Consider the following 20,900-nt stretch of genomic DNA (forward strand, 5'->3'; position numbering starts at 1 on the left):
TTCTCCTGCCTCAGCCTCCTGAGTAGCTGGGATTACAGGCACACGCCACCATGCCCAGCTAATTTTTTGTATTTTTAGTAGAGACTGGGTTTCACCATGTTGACCAGGATGGTCTCTATCTCTTGACCTCGTGATCCTTGGCCTCCCAAAGTGCTGGGATTACAGGCTTGAGCCACCGCGCCTGGCCGGATTGAGTATTTTTTATGCTTCCATTTGATCTTTTTATTGTCTTATAAGCTATACTACTTTGAGTTTTCTCTTTTTGGGGAAGGTTTATTTTGTCTTTAGTCACTGGTTTATGGTCTTTAGTATACACCTTCTACTTATCACTGTCTACTTTAAAGTAAAATTATACTATTTCACAAATCGTGTAAGAACACATGGCAGCGTCTTCTGTTTCTCCTTTCTTGGCTTTTGTCCTATTGCTGTCATGTAATGTCTATACATGTCATAAGCTCCACATTTCATTTTGTAATTTTTATTTTAATGCTCAGTTACCTTTTTTAAAAATTGTAAAAATAATTTTTAAAGTTCTTTTATATTCACCCACATATTTACCATCTCTGGTGCTCTTTATGTTTTAGGGATAAATTCAGATTTTCATCTCATAATGTATTCCTTCTTCCTTCTACCTGGTGGCTTTATTCAAATTCTTTTTTTTTTTTTTTTCTTTTTTTTTTTTTTTTTTTTGGAGACATGGTCTCGCTCTGTCACCCAGGCTGGAGTGCAGTGGTGTGATCATAGCTCACTTCAGCCTTGACTTCCTGGGCTCAGATTATCCTCCTACCTCAGCCCTCAAAGTAGCTGAGACTACACATGTGCACCACCATGCCTTGCCTGGATAATTTTTGTATTTTTTTTTCCAAGCCAAACTGTATCCAGCTTTATTAAAGATACTTTCCATAAACAATCATGGTATTTCAGGCAGGACATAGGCAGACAATCATTAACAGTATACAACAACTTTCAAACTCCCTTCTTTGATGGACTACCAAAAATCAGAAAGCCACTATAAAACCCAATGAAGTCTTCATCTGATGCTCTGAACAGGGAAAGTTTAGAGTGAGGGTTGACATTTCACATTTAGCATGTTGTTTAACAACTTTTCACGAGCCGACCCTGACTTTCAGGAAGTGAAATGAAAATGGCAGAATTCATCTGAAGATCCACAATCTAGAAATGGAATCACTGCTTTTTGAGAGGTGCCATCTCAGTGGCATCACTGGCAAGTCCAGATTGCCTGACACTGGTAACCAATGACTGGGAGTCAGGTCCCAACAGATGCCTGGGCTTAAGGGAGTTAAGTCTATGCTGAAAGACGGAGAGGGAGAAGAGAACATAAAAGCGAATTTGTTTTTCCGTACCACAAGGCTTTTGTGTGCCAAGGGGTCCATGCGTGTCAAAGTCAGGGAATCCCTCCTCCTGGGAGCCAAGAGGAAGTCTCTCAAAACTAGAAGGGAAAGGCGTTTCCCCACATCAATCCAGCTTTGGAGACATTCTATTAGTGACATATGCCCCTTCCCCCAAAACAACAATGAAGTGTTCTGTGTGCTAACAACATAGCTTAAAAAAAAAAAAAAAAAAAAAAGTAAAACAAAATTCTGCATTTTTATAAAACTTGATAAAAAGTAGTATTTCAAACTGTACAGTCACCAGAAGTACACAGTTATCAAAAATGCACACACTTCACTTGGCATCTTCAGCACCTTCGGCTTTCTGTGCCCGGTCTGTTTTGGCATCTCCATTTTCTGCAGGGTTATTCCCTTCTTTGCCAGCATCAGCTTTTCCCTTTTTCCCTTTGGGTACCTTCTCTCCCTTCTTCGCAGGGGCCTTTTTAGGCTTGGGCTCTGGCTTTGGAGGAGCAGGTTTAGCAGACAACCTCGCAGATCTTCTCTGTGGTTCGTCCTTCACCTTGGCTTTGTCTCCTTTAGCATCCCCTTCAGCCTTTCTCTTGGGCATGGTGGCGACGGCGGCGGGACGTAGGCGCTGAGCGCTGGATGCAGCGGCGCGTGGGCTTTGGTCGGTCCGGGGGTCGCTCTCGCCTCTTCTTCTTCACACTGCTCCTAATTTTTGTATTTTATGTAGAGATGAGGTTTCACTGTGTTCCCCAGGCTGGTCTTGAATTCCTGGCCCCAAGCGATCCGCCCACCTCAGCCTCCCAAAGCGCTGAGATTACAGGTGTGAGCCACCATGCCCAGCCTCTTTCACATTCTCTTTTTTTTTTTTTTCTGGAGACAGAGTCTTGCTCTGTCATCAGGCACCAGGCTGGAGTGCAGGGGCGTGATCTCGTCTCATTGCAACCTCCGCCTCCTGGGTTCAGGCAATTCTCCTGCCTCAGCCTCCCGAGTAGCTGGGACTACAGGCAAGTGCCACCACGCCCAGCTAATTTTTGTATTTTTTAGTAGAGACGGGGTTTCACCATGTTGGCGAAAATGGTCTCGATCTCTTGACCTCGTGATCCGCCCGCCTCGGCCTCCCAAAGTGCTGGGATTACAGGCTTGAGCCACCGTGCTCGGGCCCACATTCTCTTTTTTTTCTTTTAATAAATCTGTAGTTTTATTAAGACAAAAACTGACAGTGTGGTATGAAGTTTACATTTAAATAAAGTTTTCACAGAAATCTAACACATACCTAAAAAGATTTTACAATGTAGCTCTAGATGCAAGTCTAGACAATATCAAGAACTGATGGATCTCATGACTCAAGACAGAGCATTTTGAGTATTAGCTACTTCTTAGGATTTCTTAAAAAATGGTTTTGTTTGTTTATTTGTGTTTTAAAGTGAACCACTGCCCGGTATGAAAGTTCAATCTTCTCCTGAGACCAAGACTTGAAGTCACTCAAATCTCAAATCAATTCAATGAAAGTTGTGCTGTCAGTGACTGAACCCTGCCACCAATGGTTTCAGAGTTCAAAGCTCAAAGAGACTGGCTCCGAGAATACTCCCTACTAAGAACATGGGTCTTTGCCTTTCCCTGCTGTCCTATCTCCTCTACTGCCCTCTTCCCCTTCCCGGACACCTCAGCCAGTGGCTTGAACAAGCTGATATTTATAACTCCATTATTGGAAAGAAAAAGGTCTTCCGTCTAATTTCAGGAATTAGCACCTCTGAGACAGAATGATCTGCTCATACTGTATACTCTTCAGTAAAAGACCTTCCCTCCTCAGTCAATTTCCATCTCCAAAAACGGCAACGTTGGTAACTTAGCAACTGACTTATCCTTTGTAGGGAACAGCATTAGGTTTAGGCAGGGAACACCTTGGCTTACAGATTTCAGACATACACACTTTTTTTTTTTTTTTTTTTTTGAGAAGGAGTTTCGCTCTTGTTACCCAGGCTGGAGTGCAATGGCGCGATCTCGGCTCACCGCAACCTCCGCCTCCTGGGTTCAGGCAATTCTCCTGCCTCAGCCTCCTGAGGAGCTGGGATTACAGGCACGTGCCACCATGCCCAGCTAATTTTTTGTATTTTTAGTAGAGACGGGGTTTCACCATGTTGACCAGGTTGGTCTCGATCTCTCGACCTTGTGATCCACCCGCCTCGGCCTCCCAAAGTGCTGGGACTACAGGCTTGAGCCACCGCGCCCGGCAGACATACACACTTTTAAACAGCCTCTCACAGTCCTTATTTATGACGCCAATGACATTTCCTTCAAAGGTTAAATATTCTTGACATAGAAGCAAATCATTAGTTGTCTGTTCTTTCCATTGCTTCACCGTTTCCCCTATCAGGCCCCAAATTTTAATCAAAATGATGCTGCTCATCTCCCTTCCTCCTCCCCCATCCCTCCCTCCCCCAAATAATACACCAGTAATAGCCAAAAACTATACACATGCTATGCTGTAAAAATGCAGTTAACACTATTGGGAAGGTGGCTGTGGGTTGGCGGGATGCTCTTTGAAGATCTACAGTATTTTTTTTTTTTTTTTTTTTTTTGCTCTCCCACATACCCAATTCTGCAAGTTTTGTCCTTCACAGAAGGCCCTTTGCTTTTCTCAGCAAAATGCAGGAAAGGTTGCCTTGAAACACTTAGGCCTCTTCCCCTCCACTGGGATGGGTGTGCAAACTACGCAGCTTGGAGTAGCTTTCAAGCACCTGGCTGCTGCAAGGCACAGAAACGATACTGGCTTTTCAAAGGACATCGTCTCCAGCCACGTCTATGGTGTCAAGACAAGTAGAACTCCTTCCCTTTCCACTTGAGACCCACAGTCAGATGTGACAGGGGCTGGTACTCAGGAGGGTCAATATTCTTGTCATCTTTTTTGTCCTCATCCTCCTTGGGGTAGGGATGCCTTTCCTCATAGAAGGATATGGCAACCTGTGGGCACTTGACGTTGGCTTCCTTGGCAGCGACCAGGTCAGCCTCATCAGAGTTGTTTGTTTCACTGGGAACATGAGCTCTCCACTGGAGTGTGTAGCTCCAATAATCTGCTCTGGCTCCAAACCCCGGGCAGAGCCTCGTGGCTTTTCTGAATCTTCTTGTTTCTTTTTTGGTTTGCCCTCCTTTCTCTTAACTTCAGAATCATCAGCTTTATGCTTGTCTCCCTCTGTGCTGTTTTCTGTGACTGCAGAAACTCAGCGATGAGGTCGGGGAAATCCAGGCTCTTTCTGGTTCCCATATGTGGTCCTCGTCTGAGAACCCCTTCCCCTTTGCCCTTACCACTCCACGGCCAAGAATTTTTTCCACCCATATTCCTCTTCCTCCACTTCTAGGACCTCCTCCACTTTCTCCTTGTTTTGTTTTTTTCCCCATAGTGGCTGCCAGCTTTCTGGTGCAAAGGGTGATGCTGCTCAGAGCAGCACCCAAGAGTCCAAGAGGAATTGGTGCCACGCTACTGGCGTGTCATGTTGGGTTGCTGGGGGACATGGCGCCCAGGAAAGCAGCAAGCAGGGAACCCCTCACTGAAGCGGCCTCCTGCAGGTCCCAACCAAGGGCCTCCCTTCATCCAAACAAAAGAACCTCACACTCTGCGCTGCCTGCTGCCCGGGCAGCACTGTTACGGTTCAAGTGTGCTGGTTAAATTCTTCCAGCTTTTGTATGCTGAAAAATTGTATTTTGTTTTTGAAGATTTTTCTCTGGGTATAGAATTCTAGGTTGGCAATTGTCTTCTAGTACTTTAAGTATATTGCTTCACTCTCTTCTAGGCTCACATTACTTGCAGCAAAAATCTTTTGCTATTTTTAATATTCTGTACATAAGTTGTCTTTTTTCCTTTGGCTGATTTAAAATTTTAATTTTTTCTTCTTATGAGTAGTTCTAAGCAATTTGAATATGGCATACTACTTTTATTGTTGTTACTTGGGGTTTATTGACCTTCTTAGATCCATGGATTTATAATTTTCATCAATTTAGAATGTTGTTTTTTTTTTTGAGACAGAGTCACCCAGGCTGAAGTGCAGTGGTATGATCTCAGCTCATTGCAGCCTCTACCTCCCAGATTCAAGAGATTCTCCTGTCTCAGCCTCCCTAGTAGCTGGGACTAAAGGTGCCTGCCACTACAGGTGTTAACCTGGCTAACTTTTTGTATTTTTAGTAGAGACAGGTTTTGCCATGTTGGCCAGGCTAGTCTCGAACTTTTGGTCTCAAGTGATCTTCCTGCCTCAGCCTTCCAAAGTGCTGGGATTACAGGCATTAGCCACCATTCCAGGCCTATTTGGAAAATTTTTATCTATTAGTCTTTCAATTTTTTTTCTGCCTTCCCCTCCCTTTTTCTGGGACTCCAGTTATATGCATATTAGGCCACTTGAAGTTTTCACACATCTCACCAATGTTCTGTTTACCTTTTTCTGTGATCTATTTCCTTCTGCATGTTTTATCTTGTATAGTTCCCATGCTTTCAAGTTCTATAATCATTTTTTCCTGTAGTGTCTAAATATGCTATTAATCCTGCTATAGACTGAATTGTGGCTCCCAAAATCCATGTCGAAGCTCTAACTCTCCATATGACCATATTTGGAGAAAGGATCTTTATAGAGGCTATGAAGGTTGCATGAAGTCATAAAGGCACATCCTAATCAAATAGAACTGGTGTCCTTATGAGAAGAGGAGGAGACACCTCTGCAGGTGTGCACAGAGATTAACAACCATTTGAGGACTCAGCAAGAAGTTGGCTGTCACCAACCCCAAGATAGAAGCCTCATGATAAACCAACCCTGGCACCTTGATCTTGGACTTCCAACATCCAAAACTGTGAGAAATTAAACTTCTGGCCAGGCACAGTGGGTCATTCCTGTAATCTCAGCACTTTTGGGGGGCTGAGTTGGGTGGATTGCTTGAGCTCAGGAGTTCAAGAGCAGTTTGGGTAATATGGCGAAACCCCATCTCTACCAAAAATACAAAAATTAGCCAGTCATGATGGTACATGCCTGTGGTCCCAGCTACTCAAGAGACTAAGTTGAGAGGATCGCTGGAACCCAGGAAGTCAAGGCTGCCATGAGCAATGATTGCACCACTGCACGCTAGCCTGGAAGACAAAGCGAGACCCTGTCTCAAGTAAATAAATAAATAAATAAATAAATAAATAAATAAATAAATAAAAACTTATTTTGTTTAAGCCACCTAGTCCAGAGTATTATGTTATGCCAGTCCTAGTAGACTAATAATACAAATCCCATCCAGTATATTGCTATATACATGGAATATATTTATGATAGTTATTTTATTTTATTATTTTAGAGACAGAGTCTTGCTCTGTTGTAGACTTGAGTGCAGTGATGTAATCATAACTCACTGCAGCCTCGAACTCCTGGGCTCATGTGATCCTCCTGCTTAGCTAAGCAGCTAAGATTACAGGTGCATGCCACCATTCCTGGCTAATTTTGGGGGGAGATGGGGTCTTGCTATGTCACTCAGACTGGTCTTGAACTCCTGGCCTTAAGCAATTCTTCAGCCTCAGCTTCCTCAGGCATTGGTATTACAGATGTGAGCCACCACACCTGGCCTATCATAGCTATTTTATGCCAATCATTTGTGTCATTTCTGGGTCTATATCTATGGACTTATTTTTCTCCTCCTTATGAGCTGTATTTTTCTGCTTATTTGCATAGCTTCATTTTTTTATTAGATGACAAACTGAATTTTATATTCATGGGTGCTGATTTTTTTTTGTAGTTTTAAAGTATTGTTGTATTCATTCTGGGATGCTATTATTTATAAACACATTGGTCATTTCAATGATTGCTTTTCAGGGTTTTTAGTTTTTGTTTTTGTTTTAATGAAATGGGGTCTCGCTATATTGCCAAGGCTGGTCTTGAACTCCTAAACTCAAATAATCCTCTAATCTCGGCCTCCCAAAGTGCTGGGTTTACAGGTGTGAGCCACCATGCCTGGCCAGTATTTAGCTTTTTTAAGTGAAATTAGAGCAGCCAAATTGACTTTACTGCTGAGACAGTCCTTCTTAGTACTCCACCCCAGCCCTGTGTATTGTAAAGTTGCTCCACTTGATTATTGGGGAATATAGACTGTTCTCAACCTTGTGTAATTTCTGATGATTATTCTGCTCTATTCTGTCCCGTGGTTCTTTCTTTGGTCCCTGTCAGTTTTTTCACAGCCATGTGCTAATCATTACTCAACTGAAGACTAAAAGGGAATCCCTTTGTAGGTTTCTGCAGCTCTCTCCTCTTCAATAGTTTGCCCTGTGAATTCTAGATACCTTCACCTCTTCAAATTCTCAGCTGTCACTTCTCAACTCAAGGAGACCCTGAGCTCCATGTAGGCTCCTCCTCATTGTGCAGAGGTCTAGAAAACATCTCTGGCTAAGAGGTTAGGTGACCCATTTTTCACATTTTTTCACTCAGAGGGACCAATACTTTTCATGGCCTGTTGTCCATTTTAGAAAAACTATGGTTTCTTGTCTTTTGTCTGTGTTTTTAGTTGTTGAAGGTAGGAGGGTAAATGTTATACTTTTATACTTCCTTGTTATACTTCCATGTTCAGAAGTGAAAGTCTCTCTAAAAGCATTTAAGTACTTGGTACTTCTAGCTGAATAGGTGCAAACAGCATACCATACCTATTGATTTATTTTTTAGAGACAAGGTATCATTCTGTCACCCAGGCTGGAGCGCAGTGGTGCCGTCATGGCTCACTGCAGCATGGACCGTCTAGGTTCAGTTGATCCTCTCACCTCAGCTGCCCAAGTAGCTGGGACCACAGGCACAGGCTGCCATGCCTGGCTAATTTTTTAATTTTTATTTTTTGTAGAGATGAGGTATTCCTATGTTGTCCCATCTAGTCTCAAACTGCTGTGCTCAAGCTGGTCTTGAACTCCTGCTCAGCGATCCTCCCACTTCAGCCTCCCAAAGTGCTGGGATTACAGGCACGAGCTACCACTCCCAGCCTATATTTAGACTACTACGATGATCACAAGATGTCAGGACCATCAAAATGTCTTTGGATTATATTACGTAATGTTAGAGAGAAAGAAATACCACATCTATTAACTGGAAGAATAACTATAATAGGAGTGCTTACCTAGTGACCTTCTCCAGTGGAGAACCTTTCTTTTTTTTTTTTTTTTTTTGAAACTTGTTTCACTCTTGTTGCCCAGGCTGGAGTGCAATGGCACAATCTTGGCTCACTGCAACCTCCACCTCCTGGGTTCAAGCGATTCTCGAGCCTCAACCTCCCAAGTAGCTGGGATTACAGATGCATGTCACCACACCCAGCTAATTTTTTGTATTTTTAGTAGAGACAGGGTTTCACCATGTTTATCTGGCTGGTCTAAAAATCCTGAGCTCAAATGATCCACCCGCCTTGGCCTCCCAAAGTGCTGGAATTACAGGTGTGAACCACTGCACCTGGCCCCAGTGGAGAATTTAATGGGAGACAGCTACTTACAGTTAGGATCCAAATGAATATGCCTTTAGTGTAAAAGTAAAGAAAAATCAAATCCTATTGTAAAAAAGTCAGGTGACAACTGATTTGACCTAGTACTAGAAAGAATGAGGAGAAAACCTCCATGAGTAATTTACAACAATAAGCCATCTGTGTTACCCAGGATCTAAGATGGTCTCAGTGACCTCTGCCTTCTGGAATTCACTTCTTGCATACAATTACCTTGTACATTGAATAGGGCTGATCTGTATAGCTAAAGATATTGCAGAAATAAATATGGGTGATTTTCAAGGGCTAGGTCATATAAAATATTGAGACTTCTAGATTTTACTCTGATGGAACACTCACTCTGGGGAAAATCAGCTGTCACGTCATGAAGACATTCAAGTTGGCCTGTAGACAGACAAAGAACAGAGGCTTTTTCCTAACAACCAGCATTACCTTGCCAGGCCTGTGACTGAGGTCCCTTGAAAGTGTACCCTCCAGCCCCAGTTAAGTCTTTAGATGACTGCAGTCCTGGCTGGGAGAGGTGGCTCATGCCTGTAATCCCAGCACTTCGGGAGGCCAACGTGGGCAGATCACGAGGTCGAGATCGAGACCATCCTGGCCAACATGGTGAAACCTCATCTCTACTAAAAATACAACAAATTAGCTGGGAGTGGTGACCCTCACCTGCAGTCCCAGCTACTTGGGAGGCTGAGGCAGGAGGATCTCCTGAAGTGGAGGTTGCAGTGAGCCAAGATTGTACCAGTGCACTTCAGCCTGGTGACAGAGCGAGACTCCATCTCAAAAAACAAAACAAAACAAATAAAACAGATGAGTGCAGTCCCAAATGACATCTTTAATGTAACCTCAGGTGAGACCCTGAGCTAGAAGCACCCAGCTAAGCTACTCCCATATTCTACATAGATTATGTAAAGATAACCAAGGTTGTTTTAAGCTACTAAGTGTTATGTAATTTGTTATGTAATAAATGACTAATATACCAGACTTCATGAAGATTTTTGGTCTGAATTTATGCTGCCTGCATGGTCAGAAAAATTTCAAGTAGACATTCAACAACTGGTAGAACCAAATACAAAATGTCTCATGGAGAGCTTATTTTCAACCCGGGCCTCTTACTAAGGATAAATTTCAAGGAATATAATAGTTTACATTAAGAATTACAAAATACCGGCCAAGTATGGTAGCTGATGCCTGTAATTCCAGCACTTTGGGAGGCCAAGGTGGGTGGATCACCTGAGGTCAAGGTGGGCAGATCACCTGAGGTCAGGAGTTCAAGACCAGCCTGACCAACGTGGCAAATCCCTGTCACTACTAAAAATACAAAAATTAGTTGGGTGTGGTGGCAGGTGCCTGTAATTCCAGCTATTCAGGAGGCTGAGTCAGGAGAATACTTGAACCTGGAGGAGATTGCAGTGAGCTCAGACGGCACCATTCTAGCCTAGGCGACAGAGACGCCATTTCCAAAAAAAAAAAAAAAAAGAATGACAAAATTCCTAAAGGCAAGACACCATGAGTCAGACCCAATGAACCAGCAGACAGCAGGAGAAGCAGAAATGCAAGGACTCCTTATGCCAGATTTCCCAGTCACAGAATCTAAAATGAATATGTTTAATGTTTTCAGGAAATAAAAGCAGAAAAAGAAACTATGAGGGCCGGGCACAGGGGCTCACTCCTGTAATCCCAGTACTTTGGGAGGTCAAGGCTGGGTGGATCACCTGAGGTCAGGAGTTTGAGACCAGCCTGACTAACGCTGTGAAACACCCTCTCTACTAACAATACAAAAATTACCCAAGCACGGTGGTGGGCGCCTATAATCCCAGCTACTTGGGAGGCTAATCCAGGAGAATTGCTTAAACCCAGTAGGCAGAGGTTGCAGTGAGCTGCGATCATGCCATTACACTCTAGCCTGAGTGACAAAGCGAGACTCCATCTCAAAAAAAAAAAAAAGAAAGAAAGAAAGAAAGAAAGAAAAAGAAACTATGAGCAAGAATTAAGAAACTATAGAGAACAACCAAGTAGATTTTTAAAAGAACAAAGTAGAACTTCTAGAAATGAAAAGTATATAATTTTAAATTAGTAAGTGGACTGACTAATGAGCAGATTAGACACAGCTGAAAAAAGAACCAGTATACTAAAGAACAGAGCCAAAGAATTTATTAGATACTGAGCATTTTTGATTTGGGTAAAAAAAAGAAGAATTTATTAGAATTCAGTCTATGGAGTCAAAGACGGAAAATATGAATGAAAGGTTAAGAGACATGGAAGACAGAATTAAAAAGTCTAACATACCTCAGTGGAGCTCCAGAAGGAGAAAAGATTAAGAACAAAGATGAAGCAACATTTGAAGACAAAATGGTTGAGAATCTTCCAGCATTGTTGAGAGATACAACCCTCATATCCAGAAAGCCTAACAAAATTCAGAGAGGTTAAATAAAAATAAATCCAACAGAGACATATCACAATTTAACAGCAAGTGAGAAAAGAAAGAGACAACCTTAAAAACCAGAATAAATTAAAAGCAAATATAACAAAGGAAATAATAAAAGCAAAAATAGAAATTGATGAAATAGAGAAGAAATGACATAATAGAGGCGTCCATAACGACGAAACAAGCATTAAAACAGGCAAATGTATGATAAGATTGATAACAAATAAATGCTTTTTTTTTTTTTTTTTTGAGACGGAGTTTCGCTCTTGTTACCCAGGCTGGAGTGCAATGGCGCGATCTCGGCTCACCCAACCTCCGCCTCCTGGGTTCAGGCAATTCTCCTGCCTCAGCCTCCTGAGTAGCTGGGATTACAGGCACGCGCCACCATGCCCAGCTAATTTTTTGTATTTTTAGTAGAGACGGGTTTTCACCATGTTGACCAGGGTGGTCTCAATCTCTCGACCTCGTGATCCACCCGCCTCGGCCTCCCAAAATGCTGGGATTACAGGCTTGAGCCACCACGCCCAGCCAAATAAATGCTTAATAAATAAGTTTACATATAAAGAATAACAAGCAGAAAGGGGGCATAGAGTTTTAAAGTATAGGAAACAATTATGAAGAACTTTATGTTAGTAAACTGAGAGGAAATGAACAATGCATTAGGTTACATTTGCCTTCATGTAAGAGAGTATCTGATTTGTAGTTGTTGAGAAATAATACGGTTTGTTTTTTTTTTTTAGATGGAATCTCGCTCTGTCACCCAGGTTGGAGTGCAGAGGTGCAATCTTGGCTCACTGCAACCTCTACCTCCCAGGCTCAAGGGATTCTCCTGCCTCAGCCTTCTGAGTAGCTGGGATTACCGGTGCCCACCACCATGCCCAGCTACTTTTTGTATTTTTAGTAGGGACAGTGTTTTACCAGGTCAGCCAGGCTGGTCTGGAACTCCTTCCTGCTCTCAAACGATCTAACTACCTCAGCCTCCCAAAGTGCTAGGATTACAGGTATGAGCCCCATACCCAATAAGACATTTAGTTAAAATATACTTTTAAAATTAATTTTTAAATTTTGGGGTTTTTTTTCCTTCGTTGTTTTGTTTTGAGACAGGGGCCTCACTCTGTCTCCCAGGCTGGAGTGCCAAGGTGCCATTATTGCTCACCATAGCCTCAACCTCCCAGGCTCAAGCAATCCTTCTACCTTACCTGAGTAGCTGGGACCACAGGTGCAGGCCACCATGCCATGTTAATTTTTTCTTTTTAGAGATACAGAGTCTTGCTCTGTTGCCCAGTCTGGCCTTGAACTCCTGTGCTCAAGTGATCCGCCCATGTCAGCCTCTCTAAGTGCTGGGATTACAGGCGTGAGCCATTGCGCCCAGCCTTAATTAAAATATAAAATGGGTTTTGGTGAGGCAATCTAGTGCTATTTACATAGGCTCGGCACTAATTGCTTTTTATACAAACGTTTTTAGAAGTAAAACATTCAAATGGAGAAGTATACAAATTGAGTGTACAGCTCAGCACATTTTCACAAAGTGAATGTGTCCAAGTAACCAGCACATAGATCAAGATAAACAACATTACCATAAAACAGAAGCGTCCTTGTGGCAGTAATAATTTAAAACGTTGTAGCTCACATGGATTCAACGGACTTGGATTTTAACAGCAGTAAACATTTTTTTTTTTTTTTTTTTTTTTTTGCCCACCAGTTCCTAAAAGAACTACACATTGAAATAGTTGTTTGTTTTCCCCCAGAATTTGAATTCTTGCCTTAGCTCTGCCTGCTCACTAAGTCCTCTATATCCACCAGGTCGGCCGAAGCTTCCAAGAAGCTCATACATGTGAAGTAAGACCAGTGCCACAGACTAAGGTTCAGCATGTAACCACGATGTGCGCTACAGAGCTACCTGGGGCCTGAGAAGAGACTTGCTGAGGGGTGTACCATTTTGCTAGGGACCACATCCTTGCTAAGGCCCAGTGCGTGCACGTTTGCTTTTTTGTAAAAGAACACGCTGCAATGCCCTCACATACACCACAGCTGCCTGCCAAGGTCAAAATGTGAGGTGGCTTAAGACTTAAAGGCTCCTGAGAAGTTAAAAGCTATCTACAAAACAGTAAAAACCCACTTGACTTAATAACTTCTTTAGGATGCCAGAGTCAAAACATATTAAATATATTCTGAAGTCTAAAGCTCAAAGCTACACACCTCATGTAACCCAATTGCCCTTTATGTGTATATTTCGCCATCCAAAATTTAATCCCGTATTTATTTACCAGGGTTCATAGCCCAACATTTCCGGTGTTGGGATTTTTGAGGTTACACGTCTAAAATGCAAGCCTCCTTACTATAGAGACAATGCTTGCCTCCGCATATCTTATGTCACGGACCATAACAATGAGAAGATTCTGCTTTCTGCAGGCAAACCAGCTTCCTAACGGAAGAGATTAAGTTCCCAGGTCCATTTTCTTAAACTCACCACTCGGGTAACCCTTACTCCTCTCCCCAGGAAGCTAAGCTAAGAGAGAAGCCAGGAAAGTTATGCTAATGAAGCTCTCCCCCATTCACCAAGTAACAGAAAGATGCGTTCTCCTGAACCCCATTGGTTCAGAAAACCAATTCACTGGAATTTAGATGATCTCATCTTACTGTGTCAAAACTACTGTAGGAGAATATGAAACAGACCTAGAGAGCAGGGTTGGAAGCTATGCACACAACTTGTCAAAGAGCTAGAGCTCAAGGTGCTCAGGTGGTCCAAAAATTAGCAGTGATGGAGTCAAGGAAAATCTGTATCTTTTGCTGGGTTTGATAATCACTAGGATGTAAGAGGTCATGTCCTCCACAAACACGGAGTAAAAAGTCACAAAGAGGGAATAAGAGAGATAAAAGGACAACAGAATGAAGTACAAACAGCACAAGAGAAATGAAAAGCGAGTTAGGTACGATACAGGAGAACTGAAGGGAAATCAAAATAGCCATTACAACCAAAAGATGCAAAGATAGTGAAGCAGAGAACGGACATCGTAGAAAATGCAATCAATGAATGATGGAGAAGGCAAATGAGGAAATCTTGTAAACTGGGAAAAAATTAGAAAGAATGAAGATGGCAGCAATAGCAGACAAAACAAATTCATTAATAACTCAAGAGTTACAGCTGTTCCTAAAAGAGGGAAGAAAAATGGGGGGAAAAAGTCAAAATTGAGGTTTGGCATGGTGGCTCATGCCTATAATCCCATCACTTTGGGAGGCCAAAGTAGGTGGATCACTTGAGGCCAGGAGTTCAAGACCAGCCTGGCCAACATAATGAAATCCTGTCTTACTGGAAATACAAAAATTAACCAGGAGTGGTGGCATGCACCTGTAATCTCAGCTACTCAGGAGGTTGTAGGAGAATTGCTTGAACCAGAGAGGCAGAGGTTACAGTGAACCAAGATTGCACCACTGAACTCCAGCCTGGGTGACAGAGTGAGACCCTGTCTCAAAAAAAAAAAAAAAAAAAAAAAAAAAAAAAAAAAGTCAAAATTGAAAGTTTTCTGAGCTGGATAAAAATAGCAAGACCATAAGTGATCACCACATTGAAGAAATGTCAGACCCATATATATATACTCTGGCAAAAAATAGTTAATTACAAAAAATAAAGAAAAATGGCATAAGTACCTGAACAAGTTAGCTATAAAGAAAACAAATTATGTTTAATTTTAATCTTTTATGTGATACTAAACATAAGAAATCAAGGAACAATAGATAAGGAATTTTAAGGGAAAATTTATATGAACGAGCCATATATATCATCAAAAGACATGTCCTAAAACAGATGTCCTCAAAGGGTAGTCCATGAACCCTGTAGGGTCTTTGAAATATTTTCAGAGAGTCTGCAAGGTCAAAGTTATTTTTGTAATAATGTTAAGATGTTATTGGCCATTTTCGTTGTGTAGATATTTGCACTGTTGATACAGAAACAATGCTGGATAAAACTGTTCACAGTTTAGTAGAAATCAATGCCACAGTACCAACTGTACTAGTAATTATTACATTCTTCACCACCACCCCCTTACAGGAAGAAAAAAGAGTGTCCTTGACGAAACAATAAAAAACATTAATTTTTGTTGTCTTTTTAATATTTTTGTTATCTTTTTAATATTCTGTGTGACAAATGGGATGTATACATAAGGCCCTTCTGCTACCTAGTGGAGCATGATGATTGTCTCAAGGAAAAGCGTGTGTGCAATTGAGTTGCAGGCTGATGCAGCTGCCGTTTTCATGTATCATCATTTTCACCTGAGAATGAACGAAGTGAGCCTGTTACTTCAAAGGAAACAATTGCCAATGAAAAAATGTCAGATTTCAAGTGAGAAGTAAAATATTGGGAAAGTCATATCTGCTACCTTTGAGCTCATTTCTCTGATGCTTAAAGACTTTTCTGATGAGATTAGTGGCAATGCAAATGAATGTGACTTTTTTTTTTTCTTTGAGATGGAGTTTCGCTCTTGTTACCCAGGCTGGAGTGCAATGGCACAATCTCGGCTCACCGCAACCTCCACCTCCCGGGTTCAGGCAATTCTCCTGCCTCAGCCTCCTGAGTAGCTGGGATTACAGGCACGCGCCACCATGCCCAGCTAATGTTTTGTATTTTTAGTAGAGACGGGGTTTCACCATGTTGACCAGGATGGTCTCGATCTCTTGACCTCATGATCCACCTGCCTCGGCCTCCCAAAGTGCTGGGATTACAAGCTTGAGCCATCGCGCCCAACCTGAATGTGACTTTTTTAATATTGTCTAATGTGTTGACATTTGGAAGACATGCATAACTCAGTGAAGTATTATTTTCCAAATAATCAAATGCATGACGTTACAAAATTAGGGTAAAAGATCCATTCAATGTGAAAGGTAGACTGATGGATTCTAACTGAACAGAGTATGAAAGATTCACTGATAAGGCTTTAGAGTCCACATTGCAACTAAACTTTAGGAAACTACCACTTGTTGAATTTTGATACAGTATCAAAGAATAGCCAAAATTATCTGAAAAGAATGGCAGACTATTTCTCCCTTTCCGAAGTATATATCTGTGTGAAGCCAGATTTTCTTCATATATTTCAACCAAGATAACATGTTATAACAGATTGAATGCAGAAACATGTAAGAATTCATCTCTCTTCTATTAAGCCAGACATAAAATGAATTTACAAAAAAGTGTTTTATATTTGACTAAACGAATATGCCTGGGTGAAGGCAGCAGAGCTTCTGTTGCGTATTCTTGCATATTCTCAGTTATGCAAGAGCTCAGTAAATGGAATACCTATTGCCCTTTTATTTCATTATATGTATTTTTTTGAGATGGATTCTTACTCTGTAGCCCAAGCTGGAGTGCAGTGGTTTGATTTTGGCTCACTGCAACCTCCGTCCCCAGGGCTCAAGTGATTCTTGTGCCTCAGCCTCCTGAGTAACTGTACTACACACCACTACACCCGGCTAATTTTTTGTATTTTAGTAGAGATGGGGTTTCACCATGTTGCCCAGGGTGGCCTCATACTCCTAAATTCAGGCAATCCATCCGCCTCGGCCTCCCAAATGCTGGGATTACAGGCACGCCCCGCCCTGCTGCCCTTTTAAAAGGAGTTACTTGAAGACTTACTTCTGCCATTCAAGATATGGATTATATGGCCACACAGTGAGAAGCTGGGTGATAAGAGGATTGTTTTGTGATTTATAAACTGTCTCCAAATTACTTGACTGTTGCTGGAAGAGGAGAGGGGATGTTAGACAAAATCTAGAAATATATCATCTTAAAATCAAAGTTCTCTGTTTAGAATGCTTTCTCCCTGTGTGCTCACTTAAGTCCTATTTAGACTTCAAGATGTATCTCAGACCCCACATAGAATCATAGAATCTCAGTACTGCAAAGGATCTGGAGAGAAGGAAATAACTTGTATTATTATGTGCCTGGGTGTTTAAAATTCATCCGCATTTAATCTGTACAGAAACCTGCATTGTCTCGTTATCCCCTTTTTCCAGATGAGGAAGTTGAAGTTCAGAGAAGTGAAACCTCTTGCCCAGTGTCATCCTTCCAGCTAGATGTAGAGTGGGGATGAACATCCAGATCTCTCCTACTTAGAAGTGCACGTTCTTTACATTTCACTCTGTTACCTCAGAGTTCATCTGTCTAAATGAGCCCTGCCCAATCTGTTGCTCAAGTCTTCATTAAGACAGCTTCATCGACTGGGTGCGGTGGCTCAAGCCTGTAATCCCAGCACTTTGGGAGGCCGAGGCGGGTGGATCACAAAGTCAGGAGATCGAGACCATCCTGGTCAACATGGTGAAACCCCGTCTCTACTAAAAATACTAAAAATTAGCTGGGCATGGTGGCATGTGCCTGTAATCCCAGCTACTCAGGAGGCTGAGGCAGGAGAATTGCCTGAACCCAGGAGGCGGAGGTTGCGGTGAGCCGAGATCGCGCCATTGCACTCCAGCCTGGGTAACAAGAGCGAAACCCCGTCTCAAAAAAAAAAAAAAAAAAAAAAAAAAAAAAAAAAAAAAGACAGCTTCATCAACTGTTATCAGTCTAGTCTCCTCCAGGGACAAAGAATTCAATGTATTTTAATACAGTCCATTATAGCTATTGACTGCATTTAAAGGTTTCTCTCCATATTAGGCCAACATATTTCTTCTGAAACCCTTACCTACAAATCCTAAGAATATTCTCTGGGGTTGGGTGTAATGAGACAGTGAAAGAGATTAATAGCCACTTTGTATATCTGTCCTCTCTTTATGTAGTCATAGAATTTTTATGCAGCACAAAGGTAGGTGTACCATGAAGCTAATGAAGCTTCAGAGCCCTCAATCCCTGGAAGTTGTGGAATGTTCAAGATGGAGAGGAAAAGAATGTGTTTGGGAAGTGTGTCTGCTAAATTGGCTAAAGAGATCTCGGAAGAAAGGGACCTGAATCTCCAAAGCTCCAGTAATTTGTTTTGATTTCTTTTCTCATCTTTAGCAAGTATTTACTTTTTTACCAATTTTGTACTGGAAACTTTGTATCATTTTCCTTAAAGAGGGTTCCAAAAATTGTATGCAGCCCACAAAATCCGGATCCACTCCTGGTGTGACCCATAGCCGTGCTGTTAAATACATTTTCAGTACTGTATTTACGTCTAGGCGTTTACATGAGAAAAATGAACCCCTGTCTTGTTCAACCTGCTGAGACTACAGGAGCATGCCATCACATCCAGCTAATTTTTTGTATGTTTTAATAGTAGAGATGGAGTTTCACTGTGTTAGCCAGGATGGTCTTGATCTCCTGACCTCATGATCCGTCGGCCTTGGCCTCCCAAAGTGTTGGGAATACAGGCGTGAGCGACCGCACCCGGCCTCAGAAGCCAGGAAGCTTTAATGGTACATGAGGAAAAGAGAAGAGAAGACAAGAGCTATAGAAAGTCTTCCCAGTTGTTCCTTGAGGCCGAAATCAATTCTTCCTCGATCTAAGCTAATGAAGCCATTTCTGTCTTATAGCCAAGAAGAGGTCTGCCTATTACAAAGAAAAATTTGCTATGCACTCTCATACAGCGTATATGAACCAAGCCAGGGTAAGGCCCCAGGAAACTCCCACCCTATGCCTTTTCATGTTAACAGTTTGCCTGTAACTCTGTATCTCCTGAGCTCCTAGATCCATCTATCCAACTGCCTCACCGATAGGACATCTTAAAGGCACCTCAAAATCTGTATCATCTTTCCTCAAATCCTCTGCCTCCAGGGCTCCCCATTGCAGTAAACACAGTACTCACCTTCGGGTGTTCAACTCAGAAACTCGGATGAGGTCCATGAGGCCAAATGTGGTGGTTCATGTCTGTAATCCTAACACTCTGGGAGGCCTAGGCGAGAAGATTACTTGAGCCTAGGAGTTCGAGACTAACCTGGGTAAGATGGCGAGATTCTCTTTCTATAAAATATTTTTAAATGGCCGGGTGCAGTGACTCACACCTGTAATCGCAGCACTTTGAGGCAGGAGGATTGCTTGAGGTCAGGAATTCGAGACAAGCTTAGCCAACATGGTGAAGCCCCATCTCTGCTAAAAATACAAAAAAATTAGTCTGGTGTGGTGCCTGTAGTCCTGGCTACTCAGGAGGCTGAGGCAGGGGAATCGCTTGAACCCAGGAGGCAGAGGTTGCAGTGAGCCAAGATTGCACCATTGCACTCCAGCCTGGGCAACAAGAGCGAAACTCCATCTCAAAAAAAAAAAAAAAAAAAAAACCAAAAAACACTGCTAACATGTCCTGTTCCCTGCCTGCCCCTCTTGCTTAACCATACCCTTGCCTCAACTCTCTGCCCTCCAACCACACTGTTTTATTTAAAATTAATAAAGTAACATCTCCCTTCCCCCAGTGTTCTTCCACTATATCATTTGACATAGAACTTTCATATGCACAACTGTAAATTCTATGCAAAATACTTGAAAGGAGAGCTGTAGAAGCCCCTTGCACCCGTGGGCATCCTCTAACTGGCCTAGGTCTTCTAGACACTGCTCTCAGAACTTCTACCAGGCACACCTTTTAGAAATAAGGTCATTCCAACCCTCGCACACCACAGAGTTTGAAATAAGTGGAGTAGAAATAGAAGAACCTATAGAGATCCTGGCTTTATAGTAATGTGTGCCAGGGGCCATGCCAACTGCATTTTATGTGGGATGGCTTGAACAAGGCTCAATCTACTTAACAAACAAATGACGACCTCTGCTGCCATCCTGGTAAGAAAAATTGATCCAGCTTCCTCATCCTGCTGTCTTCTTAATCAAAATCTCACGCAGAAGCATCTGGTAAGCTTGCTTTCATGCATGTGCCAAGTTATGCATGAGAATCTGTCTCAACACGGACGGAGACAGTGGACATCTGACTTCTGTTGTAAGCAGAAAGCAACTTCAAAGGGAAAGGTAATAAAAAAAGATGTTGGGCAGCCTTAAAGTATATTTGTCCCTACCCCATGGTTTAACCCAGTCAGCAGGTGACATTCCTCTAGCCATGGAGATTGCTTCACTATAGGCATCTGACCCAATTCACGCCAGTGAGATGTTAGGGAGGTTTCTGGGGTTGTTGTAAAACATTTTTTCTTTTCTTTCTTTCTTTCGTTGCTTAAAATATTCCTTCCTTCCTTCCTTCCTTCCTTCCTTCCTTCCTTCCTTCCTTCCCCCTCTCCTCCTCCCCTCTCCTTCCATCCCTTTCCCTTCCCTTCCCTTCCCTTCCTTTTTTCCTTTTTCCTTTTTTTTTTTTTTTGGAGACAGAGCCTTACTCTGTCATCCAGGCTGGAGTACAGTGGCACAATCTCGGCTCACTAACCTCCACCTCCCGAGTAGCTGGAGCTACAGGCACCCACCACCAGGTCCCATTAATTTTTATATTTTTAGTAGTGACGGGGTTTTACCATATTGGCCAGCCTGGTCTGAAACTCCTGACCTTATGATCCACTCTCCTTGGCCTCCCAAAATGCTGAGGTTACAGGTTTGAGACACTGCGCCCAACCCCCCTTTTTTTTTCTTGAGACAGGGTCTCACTCTGTTGCCCAGGCTGGAGTGCAGTGGCACAGTCTTGGCTCACCATAGCCTCAAACTTGGGGGGCTAAAGCAATCCTCCCATCTCAGCCTCTTGAGTACCTGG

At 42.4% G+C, this 20,900-nt stretch overlaps 2 pseudogenes across 1 annotated transcript; both read right to left on the bottom strand.

Moving 5' to 3' along the window:
• Window positions 1-1,540: 1,540 nt before the first annotated feature.
• Window positions 1,541-2,063, bottom strand: LOC120362758 (non-histone chromosomal protein HMG-17 pseudogene; annotated as a pseudogene). The gene has a single exon (XR_012513715.1). The product of XR_012513715.1 is annotated as a non-histone chromosomal protein HMG-17 pseudogene (transcript).
• Window positions 2,064-4,166: 2,103 nt separating this feature from the next.
• The window catches only part of LOC101032897 (chromobox protein homolog 1 pseudogene), a 29,784-nt pseudogene continuing 13,050 nt past the window's right edge, over window positions 4,167-20,900 (bottom strand).

This window comes from Saimiri boliviensis, chromosome 14 (genome assembly GCF_048565385.1).
Source record: "Saimiri boliviensis isolate mSaiBol1 chromosome 14, mSaiBol1.pri, whole genome shotgun sequence".
Classification (NCBI taxonomy): Eukaryota; Metazoa; Chordata; class Mammalia; order Primates; family Cebidae; genus Saimiri; species Saimiri boliviensis.